Source organism: Episyrphus balteatus, chromosome 1 (assembly GCF_945859705.1).
Source record: "Episyrphus balteatus chromosome 1, idEpiBalt1.1, whole genome shotgun sequence".
NCBI lineage: Eukaryota > Metazoa > Arthropoda > Insecta > Diptera > Syrphidae > Episyrphus > Episyrphus balteatus.
This window is the reverse complement of record NC_079134.1, coordinates 172,884,762-172,903,140: the sequence shown is the minus strand read 5'-3', so window position 1 is coordinate 172,903,140 and position 18,379 is coordinate 172,884,762. Positions and strand designations below refer to the sequence as shown.

At 27.8% G+C, this 18,379-nt stretch overlaps 1 protein-coding gene across 16 annotated transcripts in view; it reads left to right on the top strand.

Moving 5' to 3' along the window:
- LOC129907765 (myocyte-specific enhancer factor 2) overlaps positions 1-18,379 on the top strand; it is a 173,928-nt gene that overhangs the window by 130,463 nt on the left and 25,086 nt on the right. For all 16 annotated transcript variants that reach the window (XM_055984118.1, XM_055984129.1, XM_055984122.1 and 13 more), the window contains one exon: positions 7,088-7,173. The gene's annotated coding sequence lies outside the window, so the exon portion shown is untranslated. The remainder of the gene's footprint in view (positions 1-7,087; positions 7,174-18,379) is intronic.

The window sequence follows — 18,379 nt, the reverse complement described above, 5'->3', positions numbered from 1 at the left end:
GAAATCCTTACCCCTCTACTTTTTATTTATGAATAAGATTTTTTTTGTTGTAATTATGAATACAATTTTGTACATGTGGAATGCATTAAATAACCTACGTGAACGATTAGGTAGTAAAATAATGTCAGGATATTTCGCTTCAATGATTGGTGAAATTGCTGAAACTGTTTTGCGAAAGACTTAGTAACTTTGAAATGACAAACCTTTTCACTGATTTCTAGCTTAACATTTTTGGGTGTAGTCCTCAATGCTTAACTGAAACGAATTGATAAACTTGCCAGAAAACGAGCAGGTTTTCAGTTGAAGAAGAATTCTCGGAATTTTAGAAAATTATGAATTACAACTTTTGAAATTAAATTAAAAAAAAAAAATCATGATAACGCTTACACGTTTTCTAGAACTCATCTATAGTAATATAACTTGGCTTTGCCCCTTTACTCTTTTATTTCCAGATTTCCACAAAATAATAAAACATATTTTTTTGTGAATAATCAAGGTCTAAAGATATAAAACTTAATCAATCGCGTCACTTCAAAAAAATTCTAATCAGTTAAATTACCTTAACAATAAAACAAACTCACAAATAAACAAAAAAATAAAAAAAAAAAAAAGACAAAACACGCGCGTCTCAAAATCTTTATCGACATTAAAGTTGCAAAAAAAAAACATGCTAACTACGAGTAGTACTACTTTTTTTTTAATCTAAACTAATTTGGAGATTTCTGTTCTTTTTTTTTCAAATTTAATGAACCAAATTGGAATTTGTTTATCGCTTATCTGTTAGATTGACAAAGATATGCAAGAATTCCAATTGCAAAGTGCAAAGTTAAAGAAATTTTGTGTTTTGTTTTGGCATGGCTGATAATTAATTTAATTAATTTTAATAAATTATCGATTTAAAAGGCATTTCAATTTGAACAATTGAAACCGAAAGATAAAATCATTTGTTCTCACCTCAAAGAGATGCTATATTTAACAAGATAACAAATAATCCTATATTCTCTTTAATTATAAGGGTGAGATAATGAGTATTGAATTCGAACAGTCAAAACCTATTGTAAAGAATAGGATTAGTTTTCTTTAGTCCTGCTCAATTTTTGGTTCGAAAAATGTATTTTAGTACAAGAAGTTATACTAAACACAAACTTTTGTTTTGATAATGTTTAATAATGAAAATATTTAAAACTTAATTTTAAATATAAATAAATATAAATAAATATGTAAATATAAATAAATATAAATAAATATAAATAAATATAAATAAATATAAATAAATATAAATAAATATAAATAAATATAAATAAATATAAATAAATATAAATAAAAATAAATAAATATAAATAAATATGAGGTTCCTACTGTTTATCAGAACCAATGTTAAATGCATATTATTTCATTCAACTCTCTCTCTATCTGATGACGAATAATTGGAAATACAACTTTGTTGCAGAATTAATAAAAGTGATAGCAGCTATCGCATTTTGCTGTTCCTTCTTTGCAAAACTTCGTAAATATTATTAAAAATTTTTAATTGTACCTTAGAATGTTAAAGTATATATATATATGATAATTTACAAGTTTGCTCTCTTATATTGTTGTGGAATTTTCCATACAAATCGTTCAAAGATCGTTAAGTGTGTAAAGTAATTTTGTTTGCAAATTATAAAAAATCTCGAGAAAAGTTAAAGAAAAAGAAGATTTAAATATTCAGATAATAATAAAGTATAATGCGTGATTATACAATTATTTTGTACCTATATTTTGTTATTTACCACAAAATAACAAAAAAAAAAAAAAATAATAATAATAAATTGAAACAAACTCCCCAGACAGTGCATTAATTAAACACTTGGTGTAGGTTGTAAATTAGCAAAAAGATTAGATACAGCGAGACCTATACAACGATACCAGGGTTGGTTTTATTATTTGTTTATAATATTATAATCTGTTATATGCAAACAAATTAATGTACTCGTGTAGGTACTTCTTCATTTTTTTGTGAACAACTTTTGTCAGCTGATAAGAATTTACAACTTACAGTGGTTAAGAGGTACAGTTGTTTTGTAATTGTTGAAGATGACAAATATAATTTTGTTGCTGTAGGTTAGTTTGCATTCAGCATTTTTGTGTGTAGTTGAACATCAGGTAAATTATGGTCTTATCAAAGTATCATAGGTTATCATATAGTTTCGTTAATATTGATAATTGTTTAAAAGAGAGTTGATGATATTTAGTTGAATCATGCTAGATTGATACATTTTAATTTTTTGTCATGCTAAATAGGTTTTATTTTCAACTTGCTAACTTAGTTGACTTATGTATATGATTTCTTAAATTGGGAAAAGAAAAAAAAAACAAATTTAATAAATGCTTTCGGTCATTTAAGTACGGTTCATCTTTAAGCTGCCACTTTGCTAATAATCTATACAATTTCACCTTACAAATCTTATTCATCTTAAATTCGACGGAATTTATAGTTGTATGCCGCTTGATACAAGATTTAAAAGTAATCAGTTTCTAATTAGGTGTCCAAAAACGCTGTATATCGCTTTTATAAAGAAAAATGAAAGTCTATCACTGGCTCTGAAAACCTCAACTTTGCAGAACCCATCAATTGAACTCGAGAAATTTTTGCATTTTTAACAAATTTTGAATTTTTTTCTTGAGAGTTCAAGTCATATAACGCCAAATCCAGCTATACGGATATAGAATCAGCAGTTCAAGATGTTAAACCCATGAACGATTTGTTGTTTTTCAGCAGAGGTCCAGGCAGGGACGTACACTCCCTTGGGGAAAGCGGGGCGGTGCCCCATGGCCCCCGACCGACCCAGGGCCCCCACTGGAGACAATGCAGAGAAGGAAACTGTTAGTATAAATTGAGTAAGGAAGTAAATTATAACGTATTTGAATCACTTCGGATACTAGGTAGCCAAATTATGTCATTCAGTGTAATGCATAAAGCAGAGGCCCCAAAAGCCTTTAATTCAGGGCCTCAAAAAAATTAAATTAAAAAAAATTGTTTTTTTAATTATATTACCTACATTTGATGATGGATTATTACTAAATATTACTTTAGGAGCCCCAAAAAATATAACTTCAGGGCTCAAAAAATATTACATGAAGGGTCCCAAAAAATAATTTTTCACGAACCCCGTTGAGATGCAATCAAATATTAATCTGGGGGCCCCAAAATCTATTACTCAGGAGCCAAAATTTTCTGATGGCATGACAAATATTTTGATCCTCAAAAGCTATTACTTCAGGGACTCAAAACAATCAAATGGAAAATTAAATATCAATTCAGGGGCCCCAACATAAATACTTCAGGGCCCAAAATTAATACATTACGTTATTGGTGGCATTCCAAATACTACTTCAGAACAAAAGGCCCCAATACCTATTAATTCTAGGCTCAAAAAAATGTATAATATATTTAAGGGGCCTCTAAGCACTTAATTTTAGGGGTCCCAAATGTAATTTTTCAGGGGCCCCAAAACAAATAAACTATGTTTGATGATGGAAAATCAAATGTATACATATTACTTCAGAACAGAGGCTCCAAAGTAGAGCTGGGCAAATCGTTCATTTCAAAAGATCGAATCGTTCAAAGATTGATTTCACCAAAGATTCTGTCTTTTCTATCAATCGTTCTTTCGTTTATTTAATCGAAACCATTTCTTTTTCACTCATTTCGTTCTGACAAATGAGAGAAGAAACAAGAAATCGCGTTTAACCTGAAATATTAACATTTCAATGCAACCATATAAAACAATTTTTCGTTTATATTTTCTATGAGAGTTTTTTAAAAATCTAATTATCTCCGCTTTTTTTTTTGAAAATATATTTTTGGAAAATTTTAATGGTAAATTTGATTATTAGTAAGGCATTATGTCTCCGCCAAGTTCAAAACGTAGAAATAGATACATCAAAAATAAAAAGAAGTCAAGGTCAGATATTCGATAGAAATTCCCAATAGAATCCGATTCAATTCAAACTCTGAACCTGCTTATATAAACTTGTATCAGTTGTATGCATGGAATCGAAATGATGATTGAGAATGAATGGAATGAACGAAATCCGAGTTCTGAGAGATTTTTTAGATGATTTTTGATTGTGAACGGTTTGGATGAACAAAACGTTCTTTTCCACTTCGTGGTTTTTGATTGTAAACGATTTGGATGAACGAAAAGTTCTTTTCCACTTCGTGGTTTTTGATTGTAAACGATTTGGATGAACGAAAAGTTCTTTTCCACTTCGTGGTTTTTGATTGTGAACGATTTGGATGAACGAAACGTACTTTCTTATTTTATGAACGAGATTGATATAAGGATTGATTGATTTGGTTTATAGTGATTGCAATCACTCAGAATTTTCGGTGAACGGGTCAAAAAGACCGAATCAATCACGATTGACACAGCTCTACCCCAAAGAACTATCAATTCTAACCTTTAAAAATGTTTATTTTAGGGGCCTCTAAATATTTAATTTTAGGGGCCACAAAATTTAGTCTTGCCCCGGGGACCCGGTAACTCATCGTACGCCACTGGGTCCAGGGCTCGAATCCCAAGTAAAGAAAGTAAACCAATTTTGTCTTTAACAAATTAGTAAGAAAACCTTGTCATTAAAGGTTTAATTAAAAAACGATAGTTATATGAATTGATATAAAAATTTACTCGACATATCCTTAAGTTCTGACAAATACTGAATCTTTATAATATTGTTTCTTTCCTAGGTCCTTGAAGGGCAGACCAAGTTAAATCTTTAACGTCTTTTTGGTACATTTGAAACCATAATTTTTGTAATAGCATGAAAACTCACTATTCATTATGTTAATCCTCAAATAAAGGTGGTCCATAATACCCCACACTTTTTGTTTGTTATATATTTGAGTTACTATACTGTTTTTTTTTTTTTATAATTTTGTAATAAAATGTTTGCTACTTTTTCACTAAGAATAAACTGAGCTTTGTTTCAAACCAACAAATTTAATTCATGGTCCATATTTGCCGATCTACCCTTATTAGAAAAAAAAATATTTTTGACTGACTTTTGGTACATTATCTCAAGAGATGACGCTTGCAATTACATATTTCATAAATTATTTCTTTAATTCGATAAGTTTTAATTTTTTTCCTTTCCTTTATATTACTCAAGCCAAGAAAGTAATTTATCATCACTTTCATTACCTTTCAAAAAAATAAAAGAATTCTCCATTAAATATCTCACAAATCACAATTCAATCCAAATTGTGCTGTATCAGTATTAATTGATTTAAAAAAATGCAATCCCTTGTATAGTATATCTTTGAACCCTTATAATACACGATCTCATTAAGGGATCCTTAACCTTTACTTTTAAGACATTTCGTATATCGTTTTCATCGAAACAAACAAAAAAAAAAAAATTAAGAAAAAAATAAAAAAAAAAACTGGTTGTCACCAAATCACCATAAAGTAACGCAGATTTCAAGTTTATCCGGAAACACCATAGTAGCCATTCACCACCAATCTCTACCAACCAGAATATATTCATCTGTGCCATTAGGGAAATAAAAATGAGTTCAATATCCAAATAAAAGAATTATTGTATTTATTCTTTGGCTTTGAGGCTTAGCAGCTCCCCATATGTCAATGGCAATGGCAAGTTTGATCATTCAACTTTGAACTTGACGCAAGTATACATTATCTTGGTTGATGGTTGTTTTGTGTTGTGTGGTGTGTTCATTTTGTGGGTGACACTTGATTTTATTTTATTTTTTCTTCTCCTTAATCTGGTTAAATGGATTGCTTACATTTTCACCACATTATCGACTTAATTTTTTTTTTTTTTTTTGTTTTGTTTGTTTAACATACAAAAACGATATGGTTGCGGAGCGCATAAATTAAATAAGAAGAAGAAAATCGCGACTTGTGTGACAGCAATGCCATAAATTCAAATGTCACTTTGTCATGTTCGAAGTTGCGAAGAATGAAGAAAAAAAAAAACACAAGAAGTAGTGCAAGAAGACAAGACGATAGCTTCTATAAAGACTAGAGCAAGTTTGGGGTTAATATTAAGGGTGAAATTGTTTTTTTTTTTTCTTCTTAAAGAGGTGTTGTTTGCAGGAAAACAAAAAAATGGTAGGCCTCCTAGGTGATTTTTCTCTATTAAACCTGAGATTTTTTATAATTTGTTAGTTCTACTTCTTTTGTTTGTTTCATTTTTTTTTTTCTGTTTCGATTTATCGATCAAGCGAATGAATGGCAGAGAGACGATGACAAATCTGGGCCAGTTGCACTAGGACAGGATGGGTTAAGTGGTTTTATTGTTTATGGTAATTATATGGGAACAAAAAAATGTGTAGGTACTATTATTCTGCCGCATTTTTATCGATTTTTGTTAAAATTCTTTAGAACCTGACCCTGATATAATTTAGCTGTTTTTTGTTGTGGTTAAAGGAAAGTTAATATACCTAATAAATGTCATTTGTTCAACTTTAACTGTGTGACCTTTTTTAATAATATTTAATAACCTATGTCAATATGTTTTCATTTTAATATCTGTTTGAATAATTCTATGAAAACCATATTATCTCTTTGAAATTATATAAAATTTGTCTTTTGTGAGTAATTCTTTGACTGACCGCGGAAAAATTGACTTGTAGTCAGAAATTTTTGTATCATCAGAATTCACATTTATAGAAAATGTATGATATATTTGAGTACTGAAACGCGTATCGATTAAATTGTATTTTAATTCATATCGGCTTTAAATTAAACCTATAATAACAATGTTGTTTTTAAAACTAATTTCTTAAACAAAAAAAAAAAATAGTTGTCTGTAAAGTTGGTTTACGGACTGCTGCCATAGAACTCGAACCTTGGACCTCAAAACGATACTTCTTGAAATTTGTATTTTAATCCAAAAACTCTTAGACATATTCTCTAATTGTAATTGCTTGAAAGATGCCTGTACTTCAAATATTTTAATAAAAAATAAAAAAAAAAAATAAATTCAAATATTTTGTATAATATTGAAAAACACATCTTTATTATTTTTAAACATTAAAGAGCTTAAACTAACTATTTATTTTTTTTTTTACTTTCAGGATCCATCCACTTAACTTCTTTGGACCAAATATCCAATTTATTATACAAAAAAAGTGTTATAAAGGACTGTTGATTTAAAATAAAGGTAATTATAAAAAAATTTATAGGTAATTTAATAAAATTTGGGTCCTTACTTTATCTAATCCATTTCACTGCGAATAAAATTCGGTACAAAAAAAGTCTGCTTACCAAAAGCAGGTCGCTTGTCATCTCCTAAATTGTATTTCATATTATACTTGTAATTGCTACTAACGACGACATCGTATTGAAGAACTCAACCAATTTTTGTATGTAGGGGAAGGTGGCCTAAAATGACCCCCCTAAGGAAAATGTCCTATCTCGAAAAACAGTAGTATTCAAACTTAAATGCTATATACTTTTCAAAGTTTAATATATTACTCTCACATTTTTTTCATTTGCGAGTTGAAAAAGTTCCATAAAGTATTTAATTTTTTTAATTTTCAAGACGTCTACAAATTTCACTTATTAAATTTACCCGGGTAAAATGGCACACTGTCCAAACATACGTGATTTTAAATGCAAAATTGAGTCAAAGGGCTTGTTTTCCATTTTCTTGGAACAAGTGGTGCTTAATCCCCCCAGATTTTTCATCGAGTCATTCAAAACCCAGTTCATGTTGGTTGCTCGTCTCGTTTTTGTAGTTTTTGCAACTTTGAGTGTTTTGGACGCTTTTTTCCAGGTTTTTGACGGAATCAAGGGCTTTCCTCAGTCCAGGACTTCCTCTCAGTACATCGTTCATAAATAGCAACTATTTTCACTTAAACAAAAAATAAAATGTGAAAAAAAAATTTAAAATGACATGTGAAATAGGTATGCCATTTTACCCCAGCACTTAGTAGGCCATTTTGCCCATTTTGAGTTTTTTCAATTTTTCAATTTTTACACCAAAAAATTTAAAATCGTTTTAAACCAACATATTTCAGTAAAATAATAAAAAATACTTCATGCGTACATACATTAACTTCTTTTTCCAAAATACAATGTTTCTTATACTTTTTTTTTGCAAACAAAATTTCACAAAATTTTAACGAGTGTACTTTTTGATGTGGATAGAGACAGTTTGACCTGTCAAATTTCAAATAATAGCTTGAAGTTCCTGAAATTTCGTATATGTTGGTTTTGCCAGATAAACTTAAGAATCGCGTTCATAAAAGTTTCTAATTATTTTCGATTCTACGATTTCTAGCAAGGGGGCCATTTTACGTTGGGGTGCCATTTTAGGCCACTTTCCCCTAATTTTTTTATTGCCTTTCTTTATCAGTATCAAAATGAATTTGTACTATGACAAGTAAAGTTAAAAAATGTATGAAAGTTAACAACAATTTTTTTGAAGCAGCACGAAGCGCAAATTTGTGATTTTAATGAAAGCAATGCTGCATACATAAAATGAAATAAAAACACTTAAAGTTTTTCCTAATAGACTCTACTTTGCAAATAGTTAAAAAATGTAAGCAATTAAGAGTATCTTCAAACTCTTGGGTAGGTAGGTATATTAAATCATCTCTTTTTCTCAAACAAAACCTTCTTCAAACTCCATATCGCAATTAACTCCTCTAGTTACAAATTTCTAAGATTTCTGATTCTTAAAGAAAAAAAAAGCAATTAACTCTTCAAAAAAACAACAAAAAAAAAAAAAACAAAAAACGAGGACAAATCTTGTCAATATAGAATACATGTCACTTAAAACACAGTTATTCACCTCTCATACATAACAGTAATTGGTCCGAATTGTTATGTGTGTTGTCATAAAACATAAAAAATCCGTAATTCGTCTAACACTTTACACGTTTCACACAATTTTTTCAACAATCTACTTGCCATCATTTCGACAAGGTGAAATGTCATCAAGTGCTGATGGCTTGGCTACTATACTATACTTGTTCTAACCCATTGCACCTAATAAACCACAAGAAAAAATAATAAAAAAAAAAAAAACAAAACAAAACAAAAGAATGTGAATGCAGAGAAAAAATAAAGTTGGTTTTATAGTTTTTTATTTCGCCAAAGGACATCATCTTCTCAAAAAAAAAACAAAACATCATATCCGTTTTTTCTTGCTGTGTTATTCTTCTTCCTTCCTTTTAAAACACTTTACCCATTTTTCTCATTCACTTGTACCATTGGATTGTGTCATTGGGGGGTTTTTCATCGTTGGATTTAAGGATGCTGTATGTGATACCGCAACATACTTCACCTAAATCATTTTCTCACCTAGATTTCTCTTTACTTGGTTTTAAAGTTTTTCAAAATGAAGATAATAAAGAACAAACATGTGAATTTGTCTTTGCATCATGCAGGTTTTCATTTTTCTTCTCTAAACAATTGAGAAGTATCAAAAGGGTTTCTAAGGATTAAGTAATTAATCACGTGGCATATAACTACTTACACTTTTCCATTTGAATTTCATACTTCAGAAGAATTTTTAATACAAGTTCTGTTTTTTCTACGGTTACTGGTTTACTTTGTCACTGTGCAAAATCGATTTTTTCAAATTTTTCGTTAGTAACTTTTGATTTTCTTCGGTTCAGACTTCAATACCTTGTTTTTTTTTTGTATGTAGATTCCTCCATTCTTAATCTCTTCAATATTCAATAGAATGTCCCACGTAAAAGGTGTTTATTGCTTTTTGTTTGCAGAAAATGCGGCGATACTTATAATATTCTTAACAATTTAGTATATGTTCCGAGAAATTCAAATTACATAACGTTGTAGTTGAAAAAGTTCCCACTTAATTATTTTATGTTAATAGCGTTATAAAGATTAAATAATTGAAAAAAAAAAAAAATGTAAAAAAGTTTCCAACTGTTGCTTTTAAGTCTAGCCAAAAGGCAAAACAAAAGAAGTATGATAAAGATTAAAATATTGAACGTTAATGAAATTTTCTTGCTTTTAAATGTAAAGTATATTCATTATTTTAACTAAGTAATGAAGAACATCATCAAATTAAAATTCAATAAAATCCTATTAAATATGGTCCTTCGAGCTGGACAAATCACCCTATACCCTGTTGCTTTTTCTCCTGTTGATGGTATTTTCTTTTAAAGGATGCTAATTAAATCAAATTTCATCCATTATTTCTCATTATTCAGAAATAAAAAAAAAACAACAACAAAAAAAAAAAAGACAATCAATTTATATAAATATCCTCTTCGTGAAAAAAAAGGAAATCGCATAGAATACTTTTATTTTAAAATTTTTTTTTTCTTATTTCATTCTAACAATTATTGTGGGAGTAAGAGTGTTTGGTTTGTGTCGTATCGAAATAAACCATTTCCTGAATAGAAACAAATTCATATCCTGATGGCGTCCTACACATTTTATAAATTTTAACTTGAGTTTCCTCGCTTCTCCCACACACATATCGTTGTACCTTTTTTTTGTTTCTTGTTATTGTATCTCTTATTTTATTTTGCAAAAAAAAATAACAATTCACCAGGAGTTGAAAGTAAAAACAAAAAAAAAAAAAAATAATAATAAAAAAACATCCGAAGGGCAGAGATACATATAAAAAAAAAAACAAGAAGGAAAAAAAAAAAGATCAAGAAATCCTTCACCAAAGCAATAGCTCCTTTAGAATGATTATGATAAAGCTTCGAGATGGGGGGGTGTTGAATTTATATACTATAAGGAAAGATTCTTTCTCTTTATTTCTTCATCAAAGAAGCACTTCATTTCTATCAGGTTGTCTTGCGTTTTTTTTTTTTTTGTCTTATAAATGTATCTTTCTTGTGATACCTGAACTTGAAAAACACTCATCCTGTCGTTGTGATAACAATGTAATAATAAGTCCTTCCCCATCAAGGATTCATTTTTTTTTTTTTTTTTCTCTAAGATACCAAGTAGAAGAAGTCTTATTATTGTTTTGTGTTTTTATGTTTATCGAGTAAGAATTTTACGCAATGTAAAAGACAAAAGTGATGGAAGCAATTTGTAATTTATTTATTTTCCTAAGAAAATAAAAGTCGACATGGAAAAGAACTCCTTTGAAATTGTGGCTTCTTTATTTCAATTCAATTTTTAATACAACAAAAATGGAGATCAAAGGTGTCAGTCTTTCATATTTTTTGTGTTTTTTTTTTCAAAAAAAAAAAAAGTGAAACAAAAATACATCTCATTTATTTTTTGTTTATTTGTTGAATATAATTATTTGATATTTAATTTTAATGATTTGTTTTTTTTTTTTAATTTGAACAAAAAATTCATTACAAATAATTTCAATTTTTAAAGGTTCTAATGAATAAAATGCATACGTTCTTTAAGAAAAAAATCAATTTCCATGCCAACTTATATATTTTTTTTTAATCAAAGAAATTAATTCCAAAGGAATAATTATTTTTTCTAGGAAATATACCAGACACGCTTATTAAAATACCTTGTATAGCTTCATAATAATATTTTACGTTTAATGAAAGAAACGATTAAAGAGATAGAAGCAAAATGATGAAGATAAAACCTTATTACACGACTTCGTATAAGAACATATGTATGAATTAGTTCTTGGTAATCAAGGATTATAAGATCCTACTTTGAGAGATGAAATTTAATTTCTCATGTTTGATTTAATAGATAAGAACTATGAAGGACTTGAGAAGTCAGAGTACTATTTGTACTCCTAATAAAAGAAATCATTGTCTGTAAAGTTAGTTTACTTACGACAATATTTCATGAGAGAGCCATAAGAAAACTTTCTATTACACTTTTTTTGTATAAATAACATTGTTTTACAGCCAAAATTGACACTCAATTCCACTTTTTTTTTCTTACGTACTTTGACCTCAGGGACTCGAAAATATTTAAAAAAAATTACGATGGATAGGTTTTCGAGATATGATTTTTTGATTTTTCAAATCTTTTTGTCGTAATTTTTTCCAGCATACATAGTATTCCTGCTATATCTTAAGTAATAAAAGAACAATCTGAACACAAAAACCGGCACCTAAACAAACTTTTCTGCGTCACTCAAGATTTTTAAGTGCATTGTATCAAAAAATTTAAAAAAATCGATTTTTTAAAGAAAATATGTTTGCAAAAAAAAAACCTTCTAAAAGAAAAAAAATTATAATCTTTCGAATCCTCACAGTTTTAAATTTTTCATGGTAAAGATAAAAATATAATTTTCTTCAAAATCTATGGATAAAATCTAAAGATATGACCATTTTTGTAACGATCAATATTTTCGACTTTTTCCGTTACTTTTAGAGTTTTTGTCTATAACATGAAAAGCAAGCCAAATTTTAAAAAATTTATTAAGTATTTTTATGTAGATAAAATAATTTTCTATCGATATGTATCTTTTAAAAATAATTTAAGATATAAATATTTTAAAAAACTTAAGAAAATATATTCAAAAACGAGAAAAAAAACGATATTTTTGATGTTATTACTAAATAGTCTATTTGTATCTTTTGAGCATTTGAAAATATTAAACATATAATGGAGAAAATTGAATACGGCTAAAATTGGATAAAATATAGACTTTCAAAATTTACTGTTTCAGTCTTTTTGAGCTATTTTTGGCTATATCTTAATATATCTTTTTTTGTTTAACATTTTGTCAAATTTGTGTATGCCTAAATAAATAGCCTGAAAAAAAATATATTCAATCCTTTATGTTCTGTAAAAAGTATGATAGTGATTTTTAGAATTTTTTTGATATTTTCGAAATTTTTCACCAAAAAAGCGAAAAAATGTAATTTTGTTTCCAACATTTTGTCGATGCTTTTACATGAGAACTTTTTATAAATTTTATACCATTTGAAATGTTATTATTTTATCTCAAAATATTCACCAATCATATCTGTACGGCCGGCATCTGCAAAAAGAGCTAGATTTCTTCGAATGTGATTGCAATTTCATTACGTTTACACGTACGTAAATCAATCTTAGCTAAAAGCCCTAAAAGTTTGAGATTTTTTGTAAGCTTTTAAAAAAAAAAACTCTCAAAAATACCACTAAAAATAATAGTTTTTCAAAAATACATATCTCGAAAATTAGAGCCTTACAAAAAAATCCGTATGAAACACTTATGTAATTTGTTTTCTATTATCTTTTCACTTGTAAAACTCAAGTTTATGCAAAACAAAAATCCTCTGCCTTTAAAGTTACTTGTAAAATAAAAAAAAGTATTTTAATTTTTTAGAATTTTCAAATACTGTTTCTATTTTTTTAACAAATTAAAGATGAAAAAAAAACTCAACTCTCTACGACTTACCGTTCGGAAAATAGTTTTTTTTTTATCATGTCATTTTAACCCTATTTACCCTATTTGATGATTGAGTTTTTAACTATTTACCCTATTTGATGATTGAGTTTTTAAAAATCCTTTATACTAAATATTTCTAAAAATATGTTTTTCCTCCTCGTTTTGAAATTTACAAAATTAAACCTTAAACTACACCGATATGAAAAAGCTAAAAGACAAATATTGTAACAAAACCCCTTAAATAAACTAACTTCCTTATTACTTTGTAACGATTTTGTATAAAAGCAAATATACATAAAAACTACTTAAACAAAAATAAAGAAATTATCCTTCTCCAATGGCAAGTTTAAAAATATATCAAAAATAATCTATTTATTCAAAGTCTATAATATAAAAATAAAATACTCGCATATCCACGACTAGAGGTACGTCACATGCACACACCTACAAAAAGCCAAAAGATCCCAAATAGAAAAAGTGTAAAAATAAAAATACAAACAAAATTGAAATAAAATAAAGGACACCGAAATAGAAAAAAAAAAAAAAAATAGCAACAAATAGGAATATAAATTTAGAACTAATTTGTATTCATTTATAAAAGAAAAAAACGTTTGTGTTTTGTATTTTATTTTAAAGTTGAAACAATTTTCATGTTTTGCTTTATTACTCTCTTTCTTAACAATAATTTTTTTTATTTCACTTTACTTTGCTTTGTTTAAAAAAATGAATTATAAATTTTTTCTATTTTTACCTATAGAATAAAAATACAAAGGCAATAAACACAATAAAATATCCTTTTTTTTTTGTTTCAAAGTATATGTTTGTATGTGAATTGTGTTAGTCACATGCTTCTAAAGGCTATTTTCAAGGATATCCATCAAGAGTGCAGTAGTAGTGTCCATGTGGCAAAGGTGTATTATCCAAGAGAATGGAGAAAACACACAAAAACAACAAAAAAAAAGCTACCATTTTTCCTCACCCTTAAACTCAAAAACGTACATGTCCAAGAAAGTATAGTGTGTCATAAAATAAGGCAAACAAAGTGTGAACACAGCTGAGTATATGAGTGTGTATTTGTGTGATTTTTTTTTTATTTGCATAACACAACATCGAAAAGCCAAAAGAATGAAAGAAAAAACAAAAAGCATAAATACCAACCCCTTATATGTAACATTTTCAAGGTTAAGGTTATACCAATAATTATATTCATTCCGTTTTTCTTTAACTACCCCAACCCGATTATAAACAGTCGCGCAGTTTTGTCGACCCACTACTCGACTCGACTTAGACTACTGAACCAGTCCCAATGTTGTGTTATGTGTGATTTATGATTGCATATATATCTACTTACAACGATAACACGGGGTAGCTAAGTCTCTGATTTAAGGGTAACACAAAGCGACCTCTTTCATTCAAAATATGTGAGTGCGAAGTACACCTAAACCATAAAATTATTCTTAACCTACACACAACTCTTTTGGTCTTGAAAAGCCTTTTGAATGTTGTATTAAAATGGTAGAAAAGAGTAAAGGTATGTATGTAAGATTACAAGAACTCAACCATACAAAAGCAAAAATCAATTAAAGTTTGGTTATATGCCTGCCGTCACCATACGATACAAGCCCTACGGTAGTCTACCAAAAAGGTTGACAACTTTGATGATGGAAGATGGCATGAAAAAGCTTTGTTTTGCTGCTCCTTGGATGAAAATAAAACGTGCCATCCCGTTATTAATCAGAAGTGGTGGAACATTGAAAAGAACTAATGCGAGCACACACACACTCACACAGAATGAGAAGTAATTTGAAATCATTTTTAGAAGGATCACAGAAGGATATGGGTGAATTATGGGTGTTTTAGTCTTTTTTCTAGTGTGTGCGAAGTTTTTCTTGTTTTGCGTGTGTGTTTTTGAAGTTAAAATAAACCACACAAGGATTAAATAAATAATAAGTGAAAATAAGGAATAAAGGATATACCTCTCTCTAAGTCTGTGTGTTGCGTAGGACGTTATTTATTTGCCAGGTTGGGGTTTTTATTGTGGTTTCATTTTCAATTACAACAATTTGAATGCAATTTTGTGTATGTTCTTGAAGAAAAAACATCGATCACTGGGGCGTATACGTAACTTTTTTTTTTTTTTTTGATAAATAATGTTTAATACTATAAAAATTAAAGTAAAGGAACAAAATCCTATAGGTTTAAAGTTCACAGGATAAAGGATCTTTTGTTTAATTTATTTAGTTGATGTTGCAGTCCCTATTTTATTATTCGGTTTTTTGTTTCGCCTTGAAGGCAAAACCCTATTTTGTAACACAAAATAAGAATAAAAAACATCCGTTTAGAAGATTTCTTTTTTAGACAAAAGGCTAACAAAAAATATGTTTAATTATGTAAAAGGTTGTAGTGTATCAAATAATATGTCTTTTATCCCTTAAACCTTTTTTCTATGCCTTTGCGTAGGTAAATACATTTCCATTCATAAAAACAACTTGAATGAAATATGAAATCTTGTTTTTTTTTATATTTCGTTGAATTTTATATAATATTTACCCGGAAATAGAACAGAATAAAATACGAATTAATGTTTTCCTTTGAAATCAAAAAAAAAAAAAAAAAAAAATGAACATCCTGTTTATATTTTTCTGACTAAATCAAATAAATAGACAAAACACGTGGCTTAAACACATAATATCTAACAGACACCAACACACGCTCATCGATCCAGGACGGAATATACTATTTTATTTGATTGGGAAAATGTCAATTTGTTCGTTTATCCTTCTTCCGGTTCTCATTTTTGTTTTTATACTTCGGTTAAAGTTATAGGTACTGGGAAAATATATATATTCTAAAAGTTGGAAAGACAAATAGTACTTATATTTTACCACACCCACGTTATACGGTGTGTGGTTATATATTATGAGTTGTGTATTATCTTATACCGCAATAAGGATATAATTTTTTATTTGAAGGACATTTTTATTGCAATATAATGGTCATGTGAATGGGAATCGATTTTTTTTTTCTATTATTTGTAACATGTTTTTTCAAGGGTTTGGGGAAAGTCCCTTGTTTGTTTTATATTTCTTAGGAAATTTGTATTTAAAAAAAAAAAAAAATGTTTATTTGACAGGTTCTTAAAAATGTATAGACTTACAGTTATTAATACTTAAAAAGAAAAAATATCAAAAAGAAATAAAATTTCATTAATGACTTTTTTTTAAGGATCAAATTGGAAAAAAAAACTTGGTAAGAGGTTTTAAGAATCTAAAATTTAAGCTTCTAATATTTTTTTGTGAGTATCTAATTCATTTTGTAAAAAAAATATAATTTACTTAATACACTATCACAAAACTCACTTTAGTTTTGCTCTTTGTGTATCACTCATCCTCATCACAGGTGTGACACTTTAAATTAATTTGTTGTTTCCCTTTATAATTCTACAAAAAATATTATAAAAATATTTTTGATAATAAACAAGTTTTTTTTTTTACGTCACGGGTGGGACGAAACATGAATATGAAAGCATGTTATTACAGGAAACATTTGTTTGTTAACTTTTTTTGATAATAAACAAGGTTTTTTTACGTCACGGGTGGGACGAAACATGAATATGAAAGCATGTTATTACAGGAAACATTTGTTTGTTAACTTTTTTTGATAATAAACAAGGTTTTTTTACGTCACGGGTGGAACAAAACTTGAATTTAAGCATGTTCTTACAGGAATTATTTGTTTATTAACTATTTTTGATAATAAAAAAGGTTTTTTTACGTCACGGGTGGGACAAAACATGAATTTAAGTATGTTCTTCCAGGAAACATTTGTTGATTAACTTTTTTTGATAATAAACAAGGTTTTTTTACGTCACGGGTGGGACAAAAAATGAATTAAAGTATGTTCTTCCAGGAAACATTTGTTTATTAACTATTTTTGATAATAAACAAGGTGTTTTTACGTCACGGGTGGGACAGAACATGAATTAAAGCATGTTCTTACAGAAAAAATTTATATTTATTATATTGCTTTTTGACTACATAAGAAACCAATTTCTGTTCTTGACCAAAACTATTGCAACAGTAAAAAGTTATTTAAAGCTTCCTTGTAACTTGATAAATATTAATTTTGACGTTCACCTCTAAAATCCATACACATTTTTATTATATTGTGTTAATTGTCAATGAATAACCGTTAAATTATTGCGCGCGTTTTATGGAATATTTTTTTTTTCTTTTATTTTTTTCCCACCTATGTCAATATGAACTCGTTGTATGAATTTGAATTTATTTGATTTTGATAAATTTTTAAAATCAACATTGAAATAAACTGATGGTGTTTATTAGCTTAGTATACACGAGCTAATTGTATTATTAAAATTTTGTCAAAAAAAAGAAGTAACCTACGTAGTTATAAATAAATATATGTAACATATTTTAATTAAATTTTGTTTAAAAATAACGAAAAAGTTATTATTGTCGTCAGAATATTTTTTTATTTCTGTTTTGAGTTATCAAATAAATTTGTCTTTTATTTGCCTTAATTAAATAAATAGTGGAAGCAGAATCATAAAATCAAACACAATAACAATAAATGGAAAAATAGTAAATGGAAAATATCCAAAGAAATGACCTTTATGTATCTATGTACTTTTAAAGATCAAATCCTTGAATTGAGTTTTTTTGAAAATTTAAGGCAACTGTTCCATAAATTGATAATTTAAAAAATTCTCCAATTTTATTAAATTTCAAGAATTTTGTAAATTTTCTCACAGAAAAAATCTACTCATAAAGGATTCCAAAATTATATTGTATTGAGCAATGCATTTCGAAAGCGATTTCTAGAAATTCAGTTTGATTTTTTTCCCCTTGATATCAAACTCAAGGAAAAACGTTGAAATTAAATCTAAAAATGATGTAATTTTTATTCTAAAATATTTATCCCTATGCGGAAGTAAATCTACATAAATAAATCTTTCGAATTATTTTTAAATGAAAAAATATATTTTGCGAAAATATGTCCTGCGATTATGTAATAAAAAACTGATATAATTTTTCAGAGAAGAATATTT